Here is a 21,130-nt window from a genome sequence, read left to right as displayed (position 1 = left end):
GTTGTACTTGTTGCTGGGCTTGATCTTGTCTAGGTACACGCGGTCTCTCCTTGGTCTTACCCGTGGAGATATTGTGTTTCAGAACTGCACAATCGTTTACATAATGACCTGGCTGCTTACAATAGTTACATGTCCCTTTCACAGGAGCCGTCGAATTACTAGGCTGAGTCGTGCCCTTTTTGTGACCATCAGCAGGAACTGACTGGGCACCTAACATTTTCATTTTCGTGTCTTTCATACGTCTTTGTTCGTGTTCTTGTTCTTCTCTAATTCTATTCTGATGGTACTGTAACATTTGTAACATTTGTGAAGGGGTGTTAGCTTGCCATGTGCTTTCAACTTTCAGTACTCTGTTCTTAACCTGGGGCAGTGAGTTCTCGACTAATTTTGTTACAAAAAGGTGTGGGTATGACTCGCTACTTGGTTTCAGGCCGCTATTAATACCAAAACATTTCTCAAATCGAGTATAGAAATCACTAGTGTCTTCCTCAGGTTTCTGTTTACAGGCTGTGATTGCACCCCAATCTTCCTTTTTCGTACTCAATAAACGCGGCAATACTTGTACTAACAATCCTGGTAATGCCTTGACTTTGTCTCCAAGCCCTACGCCGGCAATTCGGACGTTTTCTTCGTTTTCTAATGCAGCCCAATCAATTTTTGTGTCTCCCACCTCCCACTCCTTTTTCTTTGAGTTTCTCATATATACCTGGAGGTAGTAATACTTTCAATATTTTCATAAGGTCTGGATAAGTGTAATCGCCCATTAATAACATATCTTTTATTTCACGGTGAAAACCTGCGGGATCCTTGTCATGGCTAGGTACTAATTTTTTCATTTCCAATAATTCTATTTTAGTTATGGGTGCGTACACAAACACGCGTCTGAGCGTATTGTCTGCATTCTGAACTGGGTGTACTTCTCTCAACGGATTCTGTCTGTCCATGTAATACATTTTCCTTTCCCTGCCATGTGTTGTATCGGTCTGTGGGCATAAGAAGGCACTATATCTGTGTCGTTGTTCTAGGATTACTTTAATTAGATCGGTGCCTAGACCTCTCCATTTATTCATGAGTAATTCTGTTAATATATCATGCAGGGGGCCTGGATCGGAATGTTGGCTTCTATACAATAGAAGTAGGTGCTGTATCATGTATGTACCAGCTAAACGCTGTTCACTTGGTGTCATATTCAGGAATGTGTGTGCTAACGCATCATCACTATATTTCTCGGGACTGTCAGCCCATTGTACTGCTGACCTCGCTAATTCTTGTTCGTCCATAGAATCGAGCACATGGTACCCCATTCGTTCTCGGAGCCTGTTGTCAGTGGCTTGGAATAAGTGTTCAGGAGTTCTCGGGTTACACATAGCTTCCTGAAACATTCTTTTACTTTCTGGACGCACTGGGCGTATTGAATTATTAAAAGATCTTCCTTTACCTACGTAAGCTATCATTTCTCTAACTGGTAATTGTGTGTGCTCTGCTGTCTCGTCTTGTTCGTTCTCCTCCTCTGACAATTCAAGTTTGTCTGAATCAATTTCCTGTGGTGGCTGTCTTTGTTCATGCATTTTTATTACTGCACCTCTGATTCTTCGGTACATATTATCTATACAGGCCTGTTTATCGTGATTCCCATCTGCTATATTCTGGCCCCACCTGTGGAGTGCTTTTACGTCATCCGGGTTCATACCCGGCCTATCCACTTCTCTTATTAAACAGTTTATGAAAAACCGTAATATCTTGGCTTGGGTATCTACTTTCTGGTAGGCCATGGCCTCCTTAATACTTTCAGGTCCTATCCCTGTTTGGACAAACCGATATATTTGATCTAGATGATCTACCATTCCGGGTAACGTTAATAAAAAGTTTGTGACTCGTCGCAATCGTACTGATGCGAGCAACATTCTTTCGTCATTCTTTTTACCGGGTACTGGATCATATCTACAGTCTGCTAGACGATCTCCATATACTGTTATATCGCCTGTTCTAGGTGAACGTTGCTGTGCTAGGTCTCTATAGGTCAATCGATGGCCAGATGGCGGGGTCTGGAAACCTGTCGCTCCTCCGGACGCACCACCTGAGGTGTCGGCTCCGAAGGGGTTCGTTGGGTGCAGAACAGGGGGGGCAGGTCCTGGAAGAGGTGGAAGGACGGCTGGAAGACCTAGAGGAACGGGGGGAGGAGTAGCTTGTCGGGGAGGAAGGAGCTGGCCAGGAGGAGAGGTGCGTGGCGGTGCGGTATTTACATATTCGGGAGCTACATCGTCTAGATAGGAAGAAAGGAAAATGTCCTTTGCTGTTTTAGGATGCACTTTGATTGGGAGCATGGGAGGTGGTAGGTCTTTTGGTACTTCCGGAGTGGCCTTAGGTAAACCTTCGGCCAGGAGGGGATACATACCATTTCTAAGGGTGTTCAGTTGTCTGTCCACTTGTTCTAATTTTACTCGGATACCTTCCTCGACTAATACGTTTTCTTGGGCCTTGTCTGGATCCTCTTTCCTTTTCCCTTCTTTTCTAAGTGCTTTTTCTATACGCCTATGCGATTCTTTACGCCACAATTCGATGGCATCTTTCTGTGACTGTCTGGCTTTCTTTTTTCGTAATGCTTCTTCTACTCTCATGATGCAATCTGCATCCCATGTCCCAGCAGCGGGCCATCTCTGATTCTCTGATAGTTCTTTAGTGTAGTCCACCCATAAGTCAAGAAATAAAACAGCATCTAGGCCGTGCTTGTGGTACATAAAGTACCCTGGAGTGTCCCTAGGTGGAACGGGAACAGCTTCCTCTAGTATCCCTTTTCTAGTCTTTATCTGTCTTAATTTAGAGAATAACGGCATCTTAAAAATCTGGCTACTTGATTCTTACTCAGATATGAACATAATGAACACATTAATCACAATAATGACGATCGAACAATCACTCATACCACGACATTTTAAGACACATTAAAACATTTTGACATGAATAATAACAATCAGAATGAAACTAGCTAACTGCATAATACTAGATACACTATTCAATAGTGCAGACTGGATATACTGCTAAACAGTACAGATACACTGTCTAAAACAGTGCAGACCAGGTCTGTGTACCCAAACCTGTCTTGACCGGCACAACCTAATGTGCACGTCTAGATGCGTCCCCAGCAACGGTACTCACCGGGAAGCACGGAAAACAGAAGGCCTCGGAAACCCTGGACTGGACTCGACTGGATTCGGACTGGATTCGAACTCGACTCGTGACGCAGATACTTCGGAACTTCGGAACCTGGTGGGCCTCCGTATATCTCGGATCTTGCTCTCTCAGCTGGGCTCTGGTCGGGATCCTCCGCACTTCTCACCGCCTCGTCTGGGTGTCGATCGCGGCCTCAGTCACCTCCGTTGGCCTGAGGGAGATACAGGAAATCCTGCGGGTACGCGTAGTTTCCGTCCGGCTGTGGCAGGGGGCTAAGCCTGCAAAGCACCTCCGGCGGGTGAGAGGGGGGAGGCGGTCCCTGTTCGGGCGCCAATTATGTGGTAAAATTAATTACCTGGTACTGAATTTCTATGCGGTAAAGTCAATAAGAATAACTCATAATAAATAAGAGGCAAAATCCGTGATATTTGAGGTTTCTCAAAAGGGTTTTATTCCTATAAAAGGAATTGGGATTAGCTTTGGCTCGAGCCAAGGTGGCATACCATTCCGTCACCACGCAGGTTCGGGAAGGGACAGACAGAGTCAATGGTAATATGCAAGTAAGCAAGTATGCGACAATACATTATTGACAGGCATTCATATATATAGTCAATGCATTACAGTAAAGGAATATGCAGGAGGCGTAACATCTGAGAGAAGAGATAAGAATGCATGTACGTAATACAATAAGGCGTTACAATAGGCGTGCATGAAGGCGTGAACAAGAACGTCATTTAACATGATGTCACAAGTAGGCGGATCCATGAGTGAATCCGGCAGTGTCAGCAGAAATACTTGGCAGAGATGCGCGCGCAGCAGGATGACGTGTAATGTACGTGCAACTTGAGGGGTGAAAGGGAACTTGACATTTAGCCCTACATGTGGAGACAGAAGTCTGGATGTCAGATCAACCTAATCCCGAATCGTATCTAATATCTCATGTTTAAGGAACTGTATTATCTGGAAGGGAAAGGTCTCTCGGACAAGAGGCTATTCTTTACTGACTGGGAGTGCGTGTATAAGCGTCTACGTGTCTGTATGAGATGCGAGGGAGGGCATGGGCTTACCATGGAAACAGAGCCATGAATTACTTGTATAGAGACAGTAAGGCCAAGCCCTTTACTCTGCAGCTGGAAGGATGTTGACATGAAACTACTAGACAGGAATGTATTTTTCGAGGAGTGGAGCAGATATTTCGAAGGTTGAATACAGTCTTGGCAGGCAACAGGCTGGGCTAAGCACCGTTAGCCGCATAGGAAGTAAGACAGAGGTCACGGGTACAGATGCAAGTCCAGGTTTGAGATTCAGAGTCAGAAGACAGGAAAAGCTCGATGGCACATTTCAGGGCCTACTTTGCCAGAGCTGGTTAACGTGTAAGATACACTCACATAAAGACGTTGGCATGGCATATTTAGGAACGGACTATTCGACCCATTCATGGTGGATCTGAAAGAGGACATATTAACGTTGGACGCAAATGTATTTGCGTCTTCATAGCTTGAAGGGGAGGGAACATACATGTACTTGTAACGTGTACACGGAGTCGTTGGGGTCTAAGATAGGGGACACAATTGATCACAAAATTTATATTTCCTCAAGAGTGAGAGAGTTAGTGAGTGAGAGGGAAAGAGTTAATGAGTGAGTTATTGAGAGCGAGTTAGTTAGGATCATCAATTATAAGTGAAATGGAAATGTCAGAATTTCATTGTTTCAGTTTACTCCACCCAGGAGTAAAGAAAAAAAACAACTCCACTAACCCATGTCATACACTAACTACAGGCCGCCAGTACAGCTGTACCGGGTCCACACCGGTGTGACGGTGAAGCACCCTCTACAGGGACAAGCTACAGACGGTACATTCTCTACTCTGTCCACCCGACGGCAAGGACAGGATACAGCATCCATGGCAGAGTCTACTCAGGACAGAGGTCAGGGACCCGAAGGCATGCACTAAATGCAGCAATTTGTTAATATGCTTTATAAGGTCCACCCTGGACCAACAGGAGCTCCCCTAGCAGGGGTGGATAGCAGACCCTGCTCTGGGAGGAGTAAAGTTTAATAGATGACTGACTGAGAAGAGGTGTGCAGAGAAGGATCGGGTTTATTCCAAGCCCCATCCAGTGAAGATGTAGTGGCAAGAAGAGGAATTTGCCCCAGAGCTCGATGCCCTGGCAGTGGAGGGCAGGTAGGGGCAGTGGAGGGCAGGTAGGGGCAGTGGCGGGCAGGTAGGGGCAGTGCAAGGATTTCAGTAGCGCAGGCGCGTAGTGCAAACAGTATGCATGGGAGGGGGTGGGCCAGGTAATTAGCAGGGACACCAGCAGGTATCTACAAGGCCTTCAACTCCCACTCCACTCAAAAACAGCCGGTGTGGAAGGAAAAAGCAGGATGCACCGCACAGCACACACGGCCTACAACTCCCACTCCACTCAAAAGTGGAAGGAAAAATCAGGATGCACCGCACAGCTCACACGGCCTACAACTCCCACTCCACTCAAAAGCAGCCGGTGTGGAAGGAAAAAGCAGGATGCACCGCACAGCACACACAGACTACAACTCCCACTCCACTCAAAAGCAGCCGGTGTGGAAGGAAAAAGCAGGATGCACCGCACAGCACACACCACCTACAACTCCCACTCCACTCAAAAGCAGCCGGTGTGGAAGGAAAAAGCAGGATGCACCGCACAGCACACACAGCCTACAACTCCCACTCCACTCAAAAGCAGCCGGTGTGGAAGGAAAAAGCAGGATTTACCGCACAGCACACACGGACTACAACTCCCACTCCACTCAAAAGCAGCCGGTGTGGAAGGAAAAAGCAGGATGCACCGCACAGCACACACGGCCTACAACTCCCACTCCACTCAAAATCAGCCGGTGTGGAAGGAAAAAGCAGGATGCACCGCACAGCACACACGGCCTACAACTCCCACTCCACTCAAAAACAGCCGGTGTGGAAGGAAAAAGCAGAATGCACCGCACAGCAGCCGGGGTGGAAGGAAAAAGCAGGATTTACCGCACAGCACACACGGACTACAACTCCCACTCCACTCAAAAGCAGCCGGTGTGGAAGGAAAAAGCAGGATGCACCGCACAGCACACACGGTCTACAACTCCCACTCCACTCAAAAGCAGCCGGTGTGGAAGGAAAAAGCAGGATGCACCGCACAGAACACACGGCTACAACTCCCACTCCACTCAAAAACAGCCGGTGTGGAAGGAAAAAGCAGGATGCACCGCACAGCACACACGGACTGCAACTCCCACTGTACACGTCGAAGTGGCCGGTCACCTGTGGACTGCGGTAGCGCAAGCAAGCAGCATCTCGCCAACCTCTTAAGTCACAGCAGAAGCCTTTCATGATCGTGGCCTCCACCTAGCATGCACCTCACCCGATGAACAGTGCCTAGACGCCGGCACAGCGCTTCATAAAGGTTATTATTGGTGCAGACGAGACAGCTCTTGTGGTCTCACTTCACCAGATGGTGAATAGTGAGACTAGTAAAATATAGGGCGAGGGAGACACTTCTAGGCGTGGCTGGTCCAAACAGATACTCTTGATGTTGAGGTTCAGTCTGCTGCCGGTGCTCGCCAGGTAGAGAGCGAGAGGTGCAGGACGAGACATTCGTGTCACAGGTTCATGCAATCGTGGTCAAGTGGAGAAGCCAAGGTTTGGATCACACCCTTCAGACATAAGCTCATCAACATCGCCTTTTACTGATCACCTTGAATGATGTACATTTAGGGGTCACCTGGGGTGGGGACAGTGCCCCCTGAGAGCCCCCCTCCATGCAGGCCGAAGCAACAAACTCTGAGTTCCAGAAACAAAGTGGGGACTGTAGGAAAAGCACCCCCTCGAGTCTGCATGAACATGCCACAGACTGGCCAGCACAGACTTCATTGCACGTCTACAAATAACAAATCCCTCGATTCATGCAGCCCTCCGAGGCTCTAGCTTGCTGCATGAGTTCTTACCAACAGGAGCTAATAACAAGAGCAAGCAAGCATTTGCAAAACCAATGGTGCTAGCCTTGCAAGAAGGTGGAACTCTTAGTTTTATTGGAAGCATGTGTCACAAACTGAAAGCAAATGATAAACACTGCCCCCATGTGCTTGCAATAAAAACGTGCAGTGTAAAAACAGTAACTCGTGGTTGTTTTACTAGTGATGTTTTACAAATGCCAATGCTTTCAGTTCTCACAGGCATTTTATCATTTCTTAAGTAGACCACACTTAACCCAGCACTTAAACTGCAGGCAGCTGAAATGGCACTTCACAGAAGCTAGTTGGAACAAGAGACAGAAAAAAAATGCAATCAAAAACAGAATTCTATGTTTGATGTTATGAAGGACCGTGCTTGTTTTTGCCTTTATGGTGCAATCACCCAGATGAAGGTTTACCCGGGAGTGGCGAAGCCGTATGAGAGTACTAGGCAGTCACCTACGACACAAGCTAACTGGGTCGCCAATATATATCTAAAGAACCCAGTTCCAGAAATTAAAAGAGACACAAAAACTGGGGCACATACTGCATGGTCTGCCTATGGAGATAGGGTTCATTACCATGCACCCATGTGTGGGCTACACAGAAAGGCAGTGAGTGGAGCGGCCACACTGAAGACTGCCGAAGGGCATCTAGACTCCAATCCACTCATCTCCACATGACCAAAATGTGGGCTTCGGAGCAAAGAGATTATCTCCCAGCCCCCACTTCTCCCAGATGCAAACAAACAAAAAACACACTGGAGCACCTAGACAATATTTACCACCTGCCAAGCCACCCTCTACGTGTACCATTTGAAATGGCAAAAGTTGGCTCTTTCATTTGAACTTCACGCCTGCCAAATTATGCTACACTGAAGAACACGAGTGCAAAGTCAGGGCATCCCAAATGTGCCATTTACACGTCAGAAAATAAAACAAACTGTGCTTAAACATAACAGAGTCTGGATAAAAGGAGTTTCGTGTTTTCGGGGGTCTTCGTTTTCTGCTCACAGAGCGCCCAGCTCCCGGGACAGAACTGTATTCTTCGCTGCAGTCTCCCACGGATAGGACACGCGTATCCCAACACCCATAACAAGAGCTTCAGCACACACACCACTCACACTGGACAAAAGTAACTCCCTGGTCAGGACACGTCATCTTTGAGAGAGTCAATGGACGGCAAAGCACGGCGGCCTTCCAGCATCTGTGGACACAGTGGTTCAACAGGTACCGACTGGTATATATCGGTCAATGTTGCCGAAGTGTGAAGATTAGCCAGCTTTGAATACTGACCCAGTGATCCCCATTGTGACAGCTTGTGTAAGTAAGAAAGAGTGAGAAGGGACACGCCGCCCTCCCTAGCTTGAGGAATGCATGCACTTACACATGTAGACAAGAAAGGCACAGCAAAGTGAGAACAATTCACGTATTTGATTTAAAACAAGCCCAGCCGCGAATACAACTGCAGCGTCCCGCGAGTGGTGCATGTACGCTTGCGAGACGCTGCTCATAACAGCAAGCCATAGACAGGAAGTCCCGCGAGTGATGCACGAGCACTTGCGAGCCGATTCACGTAACAGCAAGCCGTAGGCAGGAAGTCCAGAGCAAATCCAAGAGGCCATTTTTCCTAGAGCAGCGCATGCTCGCTGCCTGGACAAGACCTAAAAAGGGAGTGACAGAAGGTCACATGGATGGCAGGGGTTCAAAGATCAGTTATGGCTCCAAAGTGAGCAGTATAGACGCTCTGGTACCTCTCGACTGTCAACAGTGTCTCTATGGTTACACATTATTCAGCGCCTTGAGACCCTCACGGGTATGTAGTGCATGTGAGAAGTTGGCCTGGTATATGATGTCCACTATTCTAGTGGGCACCTTACACCAGTCCAAACGACCCTTATTGATGGTAGGTTATAAAGTCAACCTTATAGAAAGCTATTCTAGTGGTAACTGTTGAGAGCTGCCGTCAGGCTAAGACTTTGAGATGAGTTAAGCAAGTTGTTTTACCAATTATAATCTCTTGAATGATCAAATGAAAGCACACCACACAAGGTCTATATTAAATATATATGTATTTATTCTAAACACAACCCCTCTGCACTCTTTATAAGGTCAGAGATAAAAGTACAATAAAAGGAACTTAATTAGCATACGGTAAGTTGCACAGTATATGTTACGCCCTAGGGGCCTCACAAACCATATAATAAAATAGAGGTATAAGAACCACGTCAGGAATAGAAAGCAGGCCTGGGCCTGTGGAATCACTGGGGCTATTCAGGACAACCAAAGGTTAGGAAGTAGGAGACCTACGGGAGACGCGTGCAGTGTCTAAACACAGCTGGGGGTTACCATTGACTATCTATGGAGAACGAACAAGTTACAAATTTACATTTCAAGGACACTTCAAGGTTAACTACGATGGAACACTTTTAGACTAGAACACTTTGAGAGTCAAGAACCACGGTAGCATTGGAGTACTCGTGGCACCTCACCAAGGGAAGCCGGGTGCATAGATCCCTTTTGGTGTCAGGTTTCGTCGTCGATTCCAATGGAGAGCTGTGAAGACAACCAGAGGAAAAGTGTCCAGGTGGATCCAAGGGTGGATCGAAGATCTGAAGAACCTGAAAGCAGAAGGGACATAGTCTGGGTCACTAGCCAGTGACCAGGATGTCGATGGGAAGCTGCCAACCAATGTCGGGTAAATTCAGGTGAAAGAGGTGAAGTTTGTCTCTTCAGCCACGTGGTCCAGGAGAGGAGATGACAACTATGAGCTGGATTCGAGCTGTTCCACAAAGGATCTATCTGGTTGACTGCAGTGTCGGATTCCGAATTGGACCCAAAAAGCCTTGGCAGGTGCAATCCACGCAGAATGTCGAGAATGGCTTCGGTGCAGACCAGCAAGAAACTAAGAGGATGAGTGCTGCAGTCTCACCGTTGTCCAGCATGGTCCTGATGTCGTCGATGGCGGCGATGAGGGCGGTCTCGGTGCTGTGGTCGCTGCCGAACCCTGATTGGGAAGGGTCCAGGATTCTGTATTCTTCGAGGTATCGAGTTAGCTGTCTGTTGGTGATCTTCTCTATGACCTTGGCCGGGAATGGGAGCAGAGAGATTTGCCGGAAGTTCTTGAGGTCTGTCTTGGGTTTTTTGAGTAGGGCGTTGATCTCGGCATGTTTCCAGCTCTCTGGGAAGGTCACGGTCTTGAGGGAGAGGTTGATGACGTTGCACAGGTGGGGTGTGATGGAGCTGCTTACTTTGTTGAAGACGTGGTGCGGGAGTGGGTCTAACGGAGAGCTGAGTGGATTGTGCTCATAGTCTTGATGGTGTCATCGGTGCTCAGGCTGGCCGAGGCTAGCATGGGGTCGTGGTCGAAGATGTGCTGAGAGTCTGTTGTGTTGCTGTCTGATGTGTCTGTCTGGGTGTTGAAGCTGTCGTGGATGTCTGCTATCTTGCGGTAGAAGAAAGTGACGAGGGAGTCGCACAGGGCTTGCAACGGTGGTATGTCGTTGGTGTTGGAAATGGGGTTAAAGAGTTCCTTCACGATGTTGAAGAACTCTTTGCTATTGCGTGCAGTGTTGTCGAGTCGGTCTTTGAAGGATGTCCTCTTGGCAGCCCTGATGAGATGGTGGTGGTTGCGGAGGGCGTCCTTGTGTGCTGTGTGGCTGTCCGGGGTCTGTTCACTTTGCCATTTCTTCTCTAATTTCCGGCAAGCTCGCTTGGAGGCTAGGAGTTCTGGGGTGAACCAGCTGGCCCTCTTGTTGGTGTCTCTGTGGGGGGATTTCTTCAGCGGGATAAGGGTGTTGGCACAGTCCTCGATCCAGCGTCTGAGGCTGTGGGCAGCGTCGTCGGTGTTGGAGGGTACAGTGGGTGGGCTGAAAGCGAGGTTTACAATTGGTTGGTCTTCGTTGATATTGCTCCAGCAGCGGTGGGGGATCTGTTGGATGCGAGGGTGAGTGGTGGGTTTCTGGAAGGTGAAGTGGATGCAGTGGTGATCGGTCCAGAGGAGTTCGGTGGTGTGGTTGAAGGAGACGTGCAGGCTAGAGTAGAAGATGGGGTCAAGCGTGTGGCCGGCGGAGTGGTGGGCGTTGTGACGAGTTGTGTCAGTCCGAGGTTGGTGAGGTTATCGATTAGAGTTGTGGAGTTGCTGTCTTTGTTGTTCTCAAGGTGAAAGTTCAGGTCTCCGAGGAGGATGTAGGTCTTGGTGTGCGTGCTGATGAAGTTGGCGATGGAGTCGCTGTACTGGGGGCGGAGTCCTGGGGGTCGGAAGACGAGGGGGCCTCTGAGGGTGGAGTTGGGGTCTGTGTGGTTCTGGAAATGCATGTGTTTGGCGGTGCTTAGAGTGTCATCGTGCTGTACGAGACGCTGATGGTGTTCTTGTGGATGATGGCAATTCCTCCTCAGAGTCCGTTTGTGCGGTCTCTGCGGATGATCTTGTAGTCGTCTGGGATGGCTATGGCAATGTCGGGTGCAGAGGAGTCGTTCATCCACGTCTCTGTCAGTTAGGCGACATCTGGGCATGTTGTGTCAAGCAGGTCCCAGAGCTCGATGGCGTGTTTGCGTGCAGAGCGGGTGTTTAGGAGAATGCATTGGAGGTGGTTGAGGTATTTCTTGGCAGGTGGTTCGTTGGGTCTGAGGCTGGTGTAGCTGCAGTTCTGGCAGGTGAAGGGGCCTCGTTTGCGTTTCGGGGCAGCCTTGAGGCAGGTGTGGGTCCATCCGGGGTTGAGGGTGTGCAAAGTGCTGTCATCGTAGTGGCAGCATTCATTGTGGTGGGTGCGGGGACCAGGGGTTCTCGCGCAGGGCGTGGTCCAGGTGCGGACGGGCACAGACGGGCTTGCCTTTGGCGCTCCAGTGGCACGCCCGCTGCACACGGCCATGCAACGGGCGGCATATTTGGGGAGGTGGGAGGGAGGAGGCAGCTGGGAGGTGAGGGCAGCAAATGGGGCGGGGCCACAGGGGATGCAGCAGCGGGAGCAGGGCGACTAAGGGAACAGAAAGCAAAGGGCACAAAATAGTGGGGCAGCGAGTAAAACAGAAGGCCAAATGGCACGAAAATGCAGTGGCAATGAATGGACCAGAAGGCAAACAAGCATTTGCAATGCAATAGGTCTCGCATTAATAAAGTTTGAGCTTTTGGCATTGCTAATAATAATGCAACACCAATAGCTCAAACATTCAGTAATGCGAGACCTATTGCATTGTTAAAGCCAATTGCTTTGCTGTACAATGCCATTAGCAAAGCAAATGGCTTTAACTTAATCAAAGGCGAGACCTATTGCATTTTCAATGCTTGTTGTTAAAGGCATCTATTAAGAATAAAGGCCTGGCTTCACAAAATTAATCTCCTTTATTTATCCTCTGAAAAATGTATAGGCCATTTTGCTCCCTTGTTTATGACGCTTAGGGTATGCTACATATGTAAATTTGCAACTTTTATTACTGTGTAGCATTTGTGAGCTTTAGAAGTTAAGGGCAGATAGCTCATATTATTATGGTTGAAAAGATTGTGTTGCTTGTGCGACGAAGAAGTAGAAACTGCTGTACATATGCACTTCTTTCTATGAAAAGTTTCCCTGTTAATGATGGAATGTGCGGGAATTGTATTTTAAGCAAAAATCAACTAATTTTGTTAAATAATGCCAGCATTTTTATTTTATTTTATTCTTTTCGAGAACGAATGCCTGCGTCCCTTTCTCTTTACAGAGTCCACATTTCGTGGAACTTGATTCATCTCTCTAATCCTGCTGGGATAGAGCCATCACTCACACAGGTGAGACGCCGAAACTAATTTTGTTAAATAATGCCAGCATTTTTATTTCATTTTATTCTTTTCGAGAACGAACGCCTGCGTCCCTTTCTCTTTACAGTGTCCACATTTCGTGGAAATTGATTCATCTCTCTAATCCTGCGGGGATAGAGCCATCACTCACACAGGTGAGACGCCGAAACTAATTTTGTTAAATAATGCCAGCATTTTTATTTCATTTTATTCTTTTCGAGAACGAACGCCTGTGTCCCTTTCTCTTTACAGTGTCCACATTTCGTGGAACTTGATTCATCTCTCTAATCCTGCTGGGATAGAGCCATCACTCACACAGGTGAGACGCCGAAACTAATTTTGTTAAATAATGCCAGCATTTTTATTTCATTTTATTCTTTTCGAGAACGAACGCCTGCGTCCCTTTCTCTTTACAGTGTCCACATTTCGTGGAAATTGATTCATCTCTCTAATCCTGCTGGGATAGAGTCATCACTCACACAGGTGAGACGCCGAAACTAATTTTGGTAAATAATGCCAGCATTTCCATTTAGAATTATACTTTTGAATCTTGAATGCACTTCATTCAACTTGCAGGTTGTCGCGATTATCATACAACTCACCAGCACTGTTTGCAACAGGTAAGACTGAGTCCATTAAAATCGCCCTCGTTAATGTATTTTAAAAATTCTATTCATTACAAAAATTCCATATTTATCAACAGATGCATCTGATTAATCGCTTGACATTACGTGTGCTATTGAATTAGTACAATCATCAAAGTAGGTAAGATTGCTTCCTATAATACTTAGACATCTAATAAAAACAAATCACTAGTTAAACCTCCCCAACAACACAGACAAATAACGTTTTGATGAATTAAAATGCTAATAAGATAATAATAACACAAAAAGGCATCGATTTAATTAGTTTCCTTATTGTTTTCCTTTCCACAGAACCCCTGAGGAAGGAACATTTAGTTCCGAAATACATTGGGTTAGGAGTCAAAGGATGAAATGTATAATGTTATGAAATGTTCTATGCATAATGTTTGAAACAAAATGTAATGAAAAGATAATGTAAATGATTATTCAAGGTTGAATGATTGACTTCCTTGTATACATGATTAAAATGTTTTCAAGGAATACCACTGTCAGAGTCCTAGCCGCCTCAGGGGCTAGGCCACTTACAAAGATACATGCATGCCATAAGCGGTCATCGTGGTGACACTCTTGGTCGTGGGCCCACAGGGGGCTCACACACACCTAGTAATCCAGGTCAGCTACTATTACATTGGAGACGCAGGTGACGTGCGCAAGGAGGCAGCTCAGCTGGTAACTGTTATGCAGCACTGCCAACGGCAGTGCCCCCAGTACATGCAGCAGACGTGCATAGTACAACTCCACGTGACTGGAGTCGAGCATGTGTCCGGGATGGTCTGCCATTGCGTCAGTGGCTCTGCATGAAGCGGCACTGGCTTGCCCTGAGACAGTCCGGTGGATGAAATGGCACAGCTCGATGCAATGAGCAGTGTCTGTGTGCAATGGGTGCAGGCCTTGGTTGGGGTGGGATTACGTGTGAAGGCCATTTCACGCACACCAACAATGACCAAGGACTACTGCGTGTGGGATGTGTACACGTTGGACTCATGTCGGGCAGTGCGAAGTGTGTGAGTCGCAAACAAATGCTATCGTATCTGTCATGGGGTGCTAGGCACATGCAAGTTCCTGCTTAGAGCTGCAGATGTGCTACCGCCTGATAGTACCGACAAAGGACCGTTCAACCCTACAATAACTTCAACAGCTGCATGCATACCAGAGACATACAGAGGCCGGTCGTGGGTGTGGTGGGACATCTGCAACCTGGGATTTATGGATGACATGCCCAGCACGATGCACATGAGCGGACTCTATGTGTCACGTTGCCACACAGCTGCACCTCCCTGCCACAGGCACCCACACTTGCGTGCGATGCATGGTTGCATCACGTGCACTCCTATTGGACACCATTCTAATGACCGTCCGTGCATGTCCAGCGCCATGCCAACAAAAACGTTGGCCTTTGAAGGTTTACGCCCACTTGGGTGTAGGCCAATGGTCCGCACAGGTCGGACACAGGTGTTCAGCACATGGCTGACTGGGATCGCGCTGCGAATGAGGCCAGGCAACAGACTAATGCATCTGCAAGACTGATACACATGACACCTGGCATGCATGTGCCAAGAACCCAAGCGTCCTCGCGCTCCTACATGCCCCCGTACCCGCGGGCCTGCCCTCCTGGTACATGCCACACTGCAACATCGTGTACTGTGGCCCTGGTGACAACAACACCCCAAAACAAAGACACACTTTCCATACTTCATGCATCAGCACATGTTCGGACCACCCTCTGCCCCCCTGCCGAACCAACACATGCAGCCTGTGCATGCAGCGGGGCAGGTGTGGGGCTACATGTCAAGGGCCACTGCCAATGCTAAGGTGACATGGCAACGTCCGCAGAAGACAGCACACTGTGATGTTGCGGGGCCCGTGCCCATCATGCTGACACAATGAACACACGGGCACACTTGCTCAGATGTTTATGGGATTTGTAAAGTGCCTGACTACCCATGGGCATCCATCTCAGCGCTGGGGTGATTCAGAGGTAAAGGCAATCAACACTCAGTCCTACGGGATGAGCCATGTCTTAAGTCTTTTCCAAAAGGAGGCTTCATTTTCAGTGAGTCGGAGCTCTGGGTCTAGGCTGTTCCAGAGCGTGGGAACCAGATGGGTGAAGGATCTTCCACCCCATCTGGTTCTTTTGGTTGTAGCCGCTTTCATCAGGAATTTTGAACTTGATCTGAGATGTCGGTGGGGCGAATAGTGAGGAACCAGCTTTTGGATAAGGGCAGGGCCCCTCCCGTACTTGGCTCGATGGGCACGGCTTAAGGACTTAAATTTGATTCTGGCTTGGATCGGGAGCCAATGCAATTCCCTCAATCCTGATTTGACTGATTGACGTCAGGGTATGTTCAGAAGCAGTCGGGCAGCAGCAATCTGCACAATGTGTAGTCTGTTTGTTACATATTTAGGAGAGCTCAGAAAGAGAGAGTTGCCGTAGTCCAGTCTCGATATAACTAAAGCCTGGACTATGGTCCTCCTTGCCTCCTCTGGGAGTAGGGATATGATTTTTCTAATCGTAACATCCCGAAACAGGTCCCAGACAATTTTTTGGCATGTACCTTGACGGGCGGGGGGCGAGGGGGGGGAGGGGGGGAGCGACAGGCTCTCAGAGCAGCTCTTTCACCACTGCTCACCAGGGGGGGGGGGACAGGCTCTCAGAGCAGCTCTTTCACCACTGCTCACCTGGGGGACAGACTCTCAGAGCAGCTCTTTCACCACTGCTCACCGGGGGGGGGGGACAGGCTCTCAGAGCAGCTCTTTCACCACTGCTCACCTGGGGGACAGACTCTCAGAGCAGCTCTTTCACCACTGCTCACCGGGGGGAAAGACTCTCAGAGCAGCTCTTTCACACTGCTCACCGGGGGGACAGACTCTCAGAGCAGCTCTTTCACACTGCTCACCGGGGGGACAGACTCTCAGAGCAGCTCTTTCACACTGCTCACCGGGGGGACAGACTCTCAGAGCAGCTCTTTTACCACTGCTCACCGGGGGGGACAGACTCTAAGAGCAGCTCTTTCACCACTGCTCACCGGGGGGACAGACTCTAAGAGCAGCTCTTTCACCACTGCTCACTGGGGGGACAGACTCTCAGAGCAGCTCTTTCACCACTGCTCAACTGGGGGACAGGCTCTCAGAGCAGCTCTTTCACACTGCTCACCAGGGGGACAGGCTCTCAGAGCAGCTCTTTGTCCACTGCTCACCAGGGGGACAGGCTCTCAGAGCAGCTCTTTCACCACTGCTCACTGGGGGGACAGGCTCTCATAGCAGCTCTTTCACCACTGCTCACCTGGGGGACAGGCTCTCAGAGCAGCTCTTTCACCACTGCTCACCGGGGGAACAGACTCTCAGAGCAGCTCTTTCACACTGCTCACCAGGGGGACAGGCTCTCAGAGCAGCTTTTTGTCCACTGCTCCCCGGGGGGACAGGCTTTCAGAGCAGTTCTTTCACCACTGCTCACCGGGGGGGGGGGGGGGGGGGGACAGGCTCTCAGAGCAGCTCCTTCACCACTGCTCACTAGGGGTGGGGGTGGGGGACACGCTCTCAGAGCAGCTCTTTCACCATTGCTCACCGGGGAGGCAGGCTCTCAGAGCAGCTCATTTACCACTGCTCACCGGGGGGGGGGGGCAGGCTCTCAGAGCAGCTCTTTCACCACTGCTCACTGGGAGGGACAGGCTCTCAGAACAGCTCTTTCACCACTGCTCACCGGGGGGGGGGGCAGGCTCTCAGAGCAGCTCTTTCACCACTGTTCACCAGGGGGGTGGAGAACAGGATCTCAGAGCAGCTCTTTCACACTGCTCACTGTGGGGGAGGGGGACAGGCTCTCAGAGCAACTCTTTCACCACTGCTCACCAGGAGGGGGGGGGCAGGCTCTCAGAGCAGCTCTTTCACCACTGTTCACCAGGGGGGCGAGAACAGGATCTCAGAGCAGCTCTTTCACACTGCTCACTGTGGGGGAGGGGGACAGGCTCTCAGAGCAGCTCTTTCACCACTGCTCACCGGGGGTGCAAGCTCTCACAGCAGCTCTTTCACTACTGCTCACTAGGCAGGGGGGAGGGGGGCGTAAACAGGCTCTCAGAGCAGCTCGTCTTGCACCACTGCTCACCTGGATCCTGTCTGGGACGGGGGTAGTGGAATGGTTTAAGATGAGGGATGAATGCCCCACATCCTGCTACTGTTCACCAGGTGCTACCTCAGAGGTGGGGGAGGATGCTGGGGGTAGGAGGGGTGGGGTGAATGCCTTACATTCTGCCACTGCTCGCCAGGCTCCATCTGGGGCCCTGGACTCCATGCCTGGGGGAGGTTGGGGTAAGAGAAGGGATGAATGCCCCACGTCCTGCCACTACTCACCAGGTCCTATCTGGGGCGGGGGGAGGTTGGGGTAAGAGGAGGGATGAATGCCCCACATCCTGCCACTGCTCGTCAGGTCCTATGTGAGGCGGGTGGAGGTTGGGGTAAGAGGAGGGATGAATGCCCCACGTCCTGCCACTGCTCACCAGGTCCTATCTGGGGCGGGGGGAGGTTGGGGTAAGAGGAGGGATGAATGCCCCACGTCCTGCCACTGCTCACCAGGTTCTATCTGGGGCGGGGGGAGGTTGGGGTAAGAGGAGGGAAGAATGCCCCACGTCCTGCCACTACTCACCAGGCCCTATCTGGGGCGGGGGGAGGTTGGGGTAAGAGGAGGGATGAATGCCCCACGTCCTGCCACTGCTCACCAGGTCCTATCTGGGGCGGGGGAGGTTGGGGTAAGAGGAGGGTTGAATGCCTCACATCCTGCCACTGCTTACAAGGTCCTATCTGGGGCGGGGGAGGTTGGGGTAAGAGGAGGGATGAATGCCCCACGTCCTGCCACTGCTCCCCAGGTCCTATCTGGGGCGGGGGGAGGTTGGGGTAAGAGGAGGGATGAAAGCCCCACGTCCTGCCACTGCTCACCAGGTCCTATCTTGGGCGGGGGGAGGTTGGGGTAAGAGGAGGGATGAATGCCCCACGTCCTGCCACTGCTCCCCAGGCCCTATCTGGGTCCCTGGACTCAATGCCTGAGGTGGGAGAGGGTGTTGGGGTAGGAGGAGGAATGAATTCCTCACATTCTGCCACTGCTTACCAGGTCCTATCTTGGGCGGGGGGAGGTTGGGGTAGGAGGAGGGATGAATGCCTGACATCCTGTTAATGCACACCAGGTCCTGGCTGGGACCAGGGGTGGGAGAGGATGTTTGGGGCTACAAGGAGGGAAGAATGCCCCAAACCTGCCACTGCTCACCAGGGCCCATCTGGAGCCCTAGAATCCATGCCTTGGGGCATGGGGCGGTGGGAGGAGGAGGAATGGAGTCCACATAACAACTGATGATGAGGGAGCACTACCATGTGGGCTCCCTCAGGTGACCATTGGAGACGTGGTCCCCTCACAGAGTGCAAATGGTAGATGGAATTCAAAACAATGTCATACATTCACCCCAGGACACAGATCCGCGTCTGAATCCATCATGTATTTGCTCTCCATGCCATTCCAGCTTGGACCCAGCCATATGCAAATCAGTCTTGACCATGTGCCTCATGGGAACAGTCCAGCCCGAACTGGCAGGCCAGGACCTCCCTGGACAGTTGTCTGGTATCATCTCTCATCAGTGTAAACACAATGGAGCTGCTCCCAGTGAGGGGGAAATAGGTGCAAGTGTTTCCTAGTCTGTGAGTGCAGCCATCTCACAAAAAGTGAAGGCCTGGTCTCACACACCACCTAGATCAGTCCTCGCCCTCTAGAAACTCGAGGCCATGTTATCAAGACTCGGAAATAAAATTATTGCTGTTTTATCGGCAGGAAACTGCCGCTAAAGCGGCGATAATGGGCTTGATAATATGGCCTTGTGAATTCCCATAGAAGCCCAGGTTCTGGTGTTAACCTGGGATTCTATAGAAATTCACAAGGCCATATTATCAAGCCCATTATCGCCGCTTTAGCTGCAGTTTCCTGCTGATAAAAGCGGCAATAATGTATCGCCCTTGGTTTGATAGAGGGCGGGTATACACCTGGAGACAGGGATGCGCTTCTAAACTAAGTGGGGGCCCTTTGAGAAAAAAGTGAGTTATAAAACCATTACAGATGTCAAATTAAGTTTAATATTGCTTGCATTTATATGGTGTTTTAAAAATGTGGTCGGTGTGTTGGGGATGTACTTGTCCCCCCACCGATGTCAGAGGGTTGACATGTTTCTGCCTGGTGGACCAATAGGGTCCGCAGCATTCATCAGGACCTAAGTGAGAGATATTGTGGCCTCCGCTCCTACCAAACTGTGGTGAGAGGGTATACACTGTGTGGGGTGAGCAGGATCACACTCCACTGCGAGGTGGCCTTGGTAACTAAAGTCCTAAGGATGGGACCAAGAGCCCCATTGGAGGGTGAGGCTACATCGAGGAGAGGAGCCAGCCGACAAGTGTTTCATCAGCAGGACAATGCCTGTGACTCATCAGGTGAGCGGTGGGTCCGGTGATAAAGACGAAAATCACGTTGAGAGAGTGAAAAGGCAAAGGTCGATGGGCGACGGATGTCTTGCACTTGCAGTCAGATACGACTGGGACGCGGTCTCCTGGAGAGGCGGTGTATCTCCTGGTCTGGGTCAGACGGGATGTGCTGATGAAACACGTGTCGGCTTGCGTTCTGTAAGGATACAAAAGAAAGAAGACATATATAAAGTTTAATATAGTCTTCACGATTCTATTGGTGCCCATTGTTTTGTCTCAATCTACCAAACTACATAGTATTGTTTGTACCTAGCGTGTGCCCAGTACCTGCGGTTGAATTTTGTGTGGTGTTCAGGCATTTTGTGTCTGATCGCCTCTGAGAGGCTTCAGGGTTTTCCTCTATACTTGTGGCACCGCCCTACACTTATTCTTCCTGTCCATCACTACACACCCTTACTGCACTGCGTGAGCGCCCTATACTGTACAATCCAAACCCTCAGCAGAACTCACCCGGGACCAGAACTATGCCTGGGATCACAGAACGTCAGTATGTAGGAATGAGTCACCATACCACATCAGTACCTCAGGGCCTCTATCCAGAGGAGCGCATAGTGCCTCATCTGCCCTCCTAACCTTCCCAGAGTAACAGGTAAGTTGGCACCCTAGCACACAACACTCTAGTCCCCTCAGGGACCCACGGTAACAGATCACCACCTCTCATTCTCTCACTCCGGCATGTACATAATAAACAAAAATAAGACACAAGAACAGTTTACAATATTTATTGAAACTATTGTGCATTATTATGAATCAACCGTGCTGCAACTAGAAAGCAAACAAAACTTAGTAGTGTAATTAGCATCACTAAGTAACCGTACCCAATAAAAAGCCCTATCATGGTTAACAGTGCATCTGCATAAACCTGTCCTCACAATAATATATCAGTGATCTCTCGGATGATACTGTGCGTCATACCTGGCATTTGCCGTTAGCTGGTCTGCCTCTCAAATTGTGCAGAGCTGGTGAGCTCGTTCCCGGACCTTTCACCTGCTAGAAATTCTTCTCTCTATTTTGAAAATGGCAAGTCTCGGCCTTGGACGAAACGTTCAGACTGACTC

The sequence above is a fragment of the Lissotriton helveticus genome, assembly GCF_964261635.1.
Source record: "Lissotriton helveticus chromosome 1_1 unlocalized genomic scaffold, aLisHel1.1 SUPER_1_unloc_39, whole genome shotgun sequence".
NCBI lineage: Eukaryota > Metazoa > Chordata > Amphibia > Caudata > Salamandridae > Lissotriton > Lissotriton helveticus.
Note: the sequence above shows the minus strand (reverse complement) of the source record.